The sequence below is a fragment of the Crassostrea angulata genome, chromosome 7 (assembly GCF_025612915.1).
Source record: "Crassostrea angulata isolate pt1a10 chromosome 7, ASM2561291v2, whole genome shotgun sequence".
Classification (NCBI taxonomy): Eukaryota; Metazoa; Mollusca; class Bivalvia; order Ostreida; family Ostreidae; genus Magallana; species Magallana angulata.
The window spans coordinates 18,264,959-18,271,916 of record NC_069117.1 but is presented as its reverse complement, the minus strand read 5'-3'; the positions used below and the strand labels follow the sequence as shown (position 1 = coordinate 18,271,916).

General features: G+C 35.0%; 1 protein-coding gene across 27 annotated transcripts in view; it reads right to left on the bottom strand.

Moving 5' to 3' along the window:
* Positions 1-6,958, bottom strand: part of LOC128155947 (voltage-dependent calcium channel type A subunit alpha-1-like) — a 110,657-nt gene that overhangs the window by 54,213 nt on the left and 49,486 nt on the right. Inside the window, exon 1 of one of the 27 annotated variants that reach the window (XM_052817873.1) lies at positions 4,964-5,587. The exons of the other annotated variants lie outside the window; for them this stretch is intronic. The gene's annotated coding sequence lies outside the window, so the exon portion shown is untranslated. Of the gene's footprint in view, positions 1-4,963; positions 5,588-6,958 lie in introns of those variants that run through there. 27 annotated transcript variants of the gene reach the window in all.

Below are 6,958 nucleotides of genomic sequence, written 5' to 3'. Positions count from 1 at the left end.
GCAATATAGATCCATCAATGGAAAACTTGTAAAGGCCATCAGTAAGGAAATACGTACTTTCATTCAAAATACATCTTGTGCAACCCGGAAACCTTCAATCTTCGCAACATCTAGCTCTGTCACAATCAAAATAAAACTGAAGGCACGCAACTTTCTAAGATTTTTTTCATACTAAAATGTTTTAATGACACGTGTTCAGGATTTGAATTTTGATTTATTACTAGTTATCAACAGTTTTTGTATTTTTGTATAAAATTTCAAACGAAACCATTATTAGCAGAAAAAGAATCTCTATTCCACAGCAGTTTTAGATGGGTACGTGTAAAGGAAAGACAAATTATTACTGCATTATATTTCCTAAATGATTATTACATATGATAGTTAGTATTACCTAGCCGTGAGAAACGAGATAAAACATCATAAAACTCTCGTTTCTCAGTCTGTGCAACTTTATTTGATTATGAATCGTACAGGCTGTTCCCGAGGTAGTTCCTATATAGGCATGTCAGGCAAATGCTTGAGTAAATTCGGTTTGTATTGATTACTGAATGAAAAATTTAAGTTCCGAGTCGTTTATAACGAGAGTTTGTTTCTATTGTGGAATACTATGGAGCGATCGTTAACGCTATTGTCTGCCGAGCTTTTATCGTTAGATATTGGATTTTCGTTAGAGGGGAGATTGTTTCTGCAAACAAAATATAAAAACCCCATTACTGATTTGAAACAAGCGTGTGGACAAATCTTGTGTTACACCGTCAATACAAAATATCTCTAAAGTACCTTAAACAATAGTAAAAACACAACACACGCATAGCCAAATTTATCATGCGCTTTCGCATCGCTTGCTTCCAGAAATGTTAAAGGAGGACAAAATCAGACACCTGAGAATAAAGCTCAGGTCGACCGGTGTATCCACTAGGGAGAAAAGAACCAAAACATGATAGGATCCAAATTCAATAGTAGGCCAAGAATGCCTTTAATTCAGAACCGTTAGGTCCACTGAAGGAAAACGGCGACTTTATTTCGATACAACACGTTATAACAGCATACATATGATACAGTTGATGAATTAAAAGCCATATGCTGTTACATGATGAAAGTACAGAAACTCAATTCCCCTTGGGAGCAGAAGCCTTGTCAATATCTAAAGACAAAGATGAATAATACATAAGGCCCCGATAGACGTTAGCGTTCCGTCCGCCACGGAACCTTTTTGAATTTCCCATGCGTGTAACAAAAGTCTCGTTTTCGGTGGTATATTAGTAATAATTTGAAACATGCAAACTGCAAATTATGGAATTATGGCAAATAACCAAAAGTTACTGAGTCCGATTCAGCCTTAGTGGATTACTATGAGCTGCAGCAGTCTAGGGACACTTTCAGCCTACTATAGAACCAACAGTATCTAATAACAGTACTAAAGTAGACGACCCATATATACTTGTCTTATATAAGTCAAAAACCACCTACTGGTCACTCAGTTGCTGATATCCTTGTTACAATCAGTGGTTTATATCCTTATACATCCTTGTTACATTCAGTGGTTTATGTCATTGGTATATCCTTGTTACATTTAGTTGTTTATATCCTTATTACATCCTTGTTACATTCAAGGGTTTATACCCTTGTTACATTCAAGGGTTTATACCCTTGTTACATCCTTGTTACATTCAATGGTTTATATCCTTGTTACATCCTTGTTACATTCAAGGGTTTATATCCTTGATACATTCAAGGGTTTACATCCTTGTTACAATCAATGGTTTATATCCTTGTTAAATCCTTGTTACATTAAGTGGCTTATATCCTTGTTACATCCTTTTTACAATCAGTACGTGGTTTATATCCTTGTTACAACATTGTTGCATTCAGTGGTTCATATCCTTGTTACATCCTTGTTAAATGTGATCTTAAAAAAATCACCTTGTTCGCATCGAAAAGAGCAATCGGGTGACTTTTAGCTTAGTACTTATAGCATAGCATCACCATCTTTACAACTGATTGTAATTGCCTACCAGTATCTGTTATTGAGAGCCATGATTACACAATGGTACATGCATATGGTTACAGATGTTGCGGTGACATCATTTATTTATTCATTCAATTAATACACCTTTTGTTTTTGACAGATGAAATGATTGATAATTGATTTCATAGAAATACTGTAGAATATTTATATTTAGCATGACGCTTTGATGACAGTTATTCACTCTTGGAAATTAACAGCAATGAGCTTGATATCTAAAAAAGGAACTCTTAATAGGAAATACAGTACAGTTCGAAGAACGAGGATTGAAATGTACAGATATAATGAAAATAAATATTGAAATTATTTTTACCAATTTTTTAATATTACATACAATTGACATTTATTAAGAAAACATAGCAGAACGAGTTGTAATAAATAAAGTTAACATTCAGGAAAAAAAATTCGGGGGGGGGGGGGGGGTAGTGAAAATGCAGCCTGTCTAAGAATAAACCATACACAACTTCCTCTGATCTGATAGAACTGATCAATCATTCAAGGTGGGTAATATGGCAATTTTGTGCTGATGATTTGGCCAATTTGACGACTTTTTATTTCCCAGACCCGATAATATCGAACCATTTACGGTAAACTCCAAGAGGAAACAATTAAGCTGTGAATACATTACGGAACCAAAGGTTGATCAACCACACCAGAGGCTCAACCGAATTTTGTTGCTATTTTTAACCATGACTCCTGTGACGCAACCTTGCTTAATACTTGCATGTAGTATGTTAGAGGAGTTTTATAAAAATAATATCAAATGAGTCAGCTAATCAAGAGGGTCAGCTAAAATATTTGATTACATGAGTTTAAGATTAAATTAATATATACAATCTGTAAATTCATTTCTCGTTCTGAGTCACGTGTATTTACTTATGCTAATGATTCATGATGTTTTTAAACATCCTAATTGGTAAAATCTAGTCGATACATGTATGAGAACATATACCTTATATGGAAAACAACTTTTTTTACGTCAGCTTCGAAATGCCAGGGAGCTAGGTCCATGTAAAATAACGGTTTTGTATTGTAACCTACAATTAAGTCGGAAATTGATCATACCACCAAAGTTTGATCATTTAGATTATCTATCTATTTATTTTTTTTTATTGATAATCTTTCCAAGGTTTGGTGGTATTTTTTTTTTTTTTGCAACACAGCTTCAAAAGTGATTTTCCATACAAAGGAAGGATTTCACATGACATAGTTTAGCATTTAATCACACTCTATCGATTGCCTACATATTTAGCCCCCGAGAAATTGCCCTCGCGGGGTGCTTGGATTGATTTTCGTCCTTACTCGGGTTCGCATTTTACCGGAGATTAAAAATGATCTCTATTCTACTAAAATGTGAGTGATACAAATACAATATCGTAACATGAATTATCAAAGTGTCATTTGTGCTCTACGTGAAACCGAAAGTACATATCTTCTTCTCTCCAGTTTGCATGGATGAAAACCAAGGAAAACCTCTTTAAACAGAGGTTTTCAGAGTTGAACGCCCGTGGAAAAAAAAATTAAAACCTTGAGATGTATACAAAAACCCTCCTGGTTAAATCTACATAAAATCAATATCACGCATCCGATGATACGGGGTAATTGAAAAATCAATCATACTATTATGTAGAGAATTTCTAAACATTTTCGATTAAGCTGCACAAGGAGGCGAGCTGCCCCGTGAGCACTCGGAACAGCTTAATTATAATCAGTAATAGACCAGGGTACAGTTATGGAATTATACCAACAGTCTCTCTCTCTCTCTCTCTCTCTCTCTCTCTCTCTCTCTCTCTCTCTTAATTATAATCAGTAATAGACCAGGGTACAGTTATGGAATTATACCAACAGTCTCTCTCTCTCTCTCTCTCTCTCTCTCTCTCTCTCTCTCTCTCTCTCTCTCTCTCTCTCTCTCTCTCTCTCTCTCTCTTAATTATAATCAGTAATAGACCAGGGTACAGTTATGGAATTATACCAACAGTCTCTCTCTCTCTCTCTCTCTCTCTCTCTCTCTCTCTCTCTCTCTCTCTCTCTTAATTATAATCAGTAATAGACCAGGGTACAGTTATGGAATTATACCAACAGTCTCTCTCTCTCTCTCTCTCTCTCTCTCTCTCTCTCTCTCTCTCTCTCTCTCTCTCAGCATACTAGTCTCCCTCTTATAGAAAAAAGCATGGTATGATCTGTAAAAATACACTCATCCCAAACAAGTGCATCATTTCGTTCTTAATATTGTCGTTTACCACGAAAATACGTGATGGAGACAGACGATCCATATGAATTGCCATCTGTCAACATATAGGCATCATCCTAACCTTAGACAAATCCAATCGATCTTTTTGGATCGATCAGCTTAAATTAAAACCAAATGGTTGCACATTCCATATGCATCATATGTTAACAATTTCTATATAGCAATGGATACAGAAAGTAGCTTGTAAAGATAGTTTGAAAATAAACGTTTTGGAAACCGAGAAATGAATGTCTGATTTTAATAATACCATACCATTTTAAATTATGGAATTGTTATATTGTTATTGTTTCCGTCGTTGTCGCGTAAGACAATAACATGAATAAGCAAATTGTTCGAAACCTCTTATAACGTTACCTTCTTATGCAACCTCTGGGTCGCGGATAACGCAAACTTTACTAAGCAAAATTGTGGTTATGTTTATAACAGTGCAAGTTGTTTCTTAATAATCTTAATAAACGCATATACATACACACACGAAAGTCCCAATATATTTAGGATTTTCACGTAAAATACATTAACTCTTCTCATCTAACCACTTTCATAACAGTATGGCATTGTATAAGAAATAAAGGCAAGAATCGTTTCGTTCGTCTTTTGAATAAACGAAAAATTATTATAAACACTCGATTTCAAATGCTACAAACTTTGACAGGCACTGTATAACTTAAGACAAAAATAAGGTATACCTTTAGAAATGTCCCAGCCAGAAATTTAGTGATCCCGCGACATTATAAGCTTAGAAAGACAGTTTGAGAACATGTTTGGGGACCTCCGGGCCGACGTTTTCTCTGCGAAAAAAAATCCCTTCCTGAAACACAACAATTCGTCAAATAGATCCAAAACCAAAACAGCGATAATCGCCAATTCCTGGAACTACCATATTTGTGAAGCCCCGCGCACCACCGCTTCCTTCCCTTCAGGAAGCAAGAAAAATTCGGTCACACAGTGTTGACGAATTTGGTCCTTTTCCCACAATGCTGAGATTTTTCAAAGAATTTACGGAGTTGACAGGCCGACGTTTGAGACAGTGGCACCAGGTTGGTCCGTTGTGTAGACTCTTACACTCTCTGCCTCCAGTCCGCCATTATTACTCTCTGCGTCTGATTGCTCGCCATTGATTTTTTCCCCGCTATGATGCTCGGCTCTTGGCGCTGGCTGGTGGTAGAGCTGTGCCGATTTTTTGCTGCATGTGTACCCATATATTATTAATGACTATCAATATTTCCCTGTAATATTATTTCAACTTTGTTTTCGGGTTGTAGAAGGAGTATATTTTCATTGCTTAGCTTAGTGGCTTGCCACACAGAGGAGAATGTCATACTACAGGGGTATCAATGATTGATTAAAGGATAAACAGCTAAGTAGAACAGTAATATAGCAATCATTGATCGTCGGAAGTCAATACAATGACTGTTATCTAATTCACACACAGTGTCCCTCAGTCCAAATATTACCCCGTTTGGCGACCAATTCAAACAAGCGGTTAAAATGCCGTTCCTATATCTTGAATATCTGTCATTGAAAGATCCGATATCTAGAATTATTTAGATTTATTTCAAGAGGATGCTCTGTGTTTAGATATTTGTCGGTCAATAAATCAAAGCAGTCGAAACTTTTAGCATACTGTGCCTAAACATATAACCTGAACATATGTTTATGTACGATGTAATGAATTTATTTTACATGTAAATCTTGATAAAGTACATTTGCAGTAAAAGATTAGCAAATCATTTCCTAGTACAAAGAAAAAGCGCACAAAGTATGTCCCTGACTTCGACGCTAGAATCACTGAACTAGACAGTCTTTGATGTGTTCGTGTGACTCGGCGATTCCTCTTCTATCCGCCATTATCTTACGTCATTTTTCGTTTCAAGCTCTTCTTCTTTCTATGGGTGTTTTTTTGTTGATCATTATTTAAATGAATTTTAAGCAAGAAACAAGAGAGAAAAATATTTAGTCCTCATACCTAAATGGTTCCGAACTCTATTGGTAGTCTTTGATGTTTAAAAAAGGCATAGTTGTAGAAAAAAATATAAACATTTTTAAAATCATAAATATTTAGTATTTTTAAATAAAAGACTGCCAGACAGCAGTTTTAGATGCAAAAACAATTAACGATATTTTAAAATTTCATTTATTAACAATTATTTCATCAGCTGTGTGGATCATGAATTAAATAGTTAATAAAACAATATGAGTAAATGACAATAAATGATGATTACTAAAAAATATATAAATATACTAACAGATAATAGGCTGTTTCCAGTATTTTATTTAAAAAATATTAATACATCTTACCCGAAGTACTTTATAGTCGATGTACAAACATTATCTCGGATGCCGTTGTCGATAAAACTACACCTTCATCTTCCCATATTGAGCCCCCCCCCCCCCCCCCCCCTCCGCAGTACTGTCTATTTCTACATAATTAAACGTTAAAGAATTCAGCAAAATAACCCAGATGATTACGAACCTTCATTTGTGTGTATAAAAATGGCTACAGCGCTAGCTCACCAATCTATTTTAAAGCAATGTGAGCTGTATTTTGAAAAAAAATATTTTACTGCAAAAAACCTGCTATATTTTTTATTATGATAAGTCTGCATGTAACTTAAACTTTTATGATATTTAAGATTTAAAAAAATCATTCATTTTTGTAAAAAGAAAGATTTCTCTTCTAA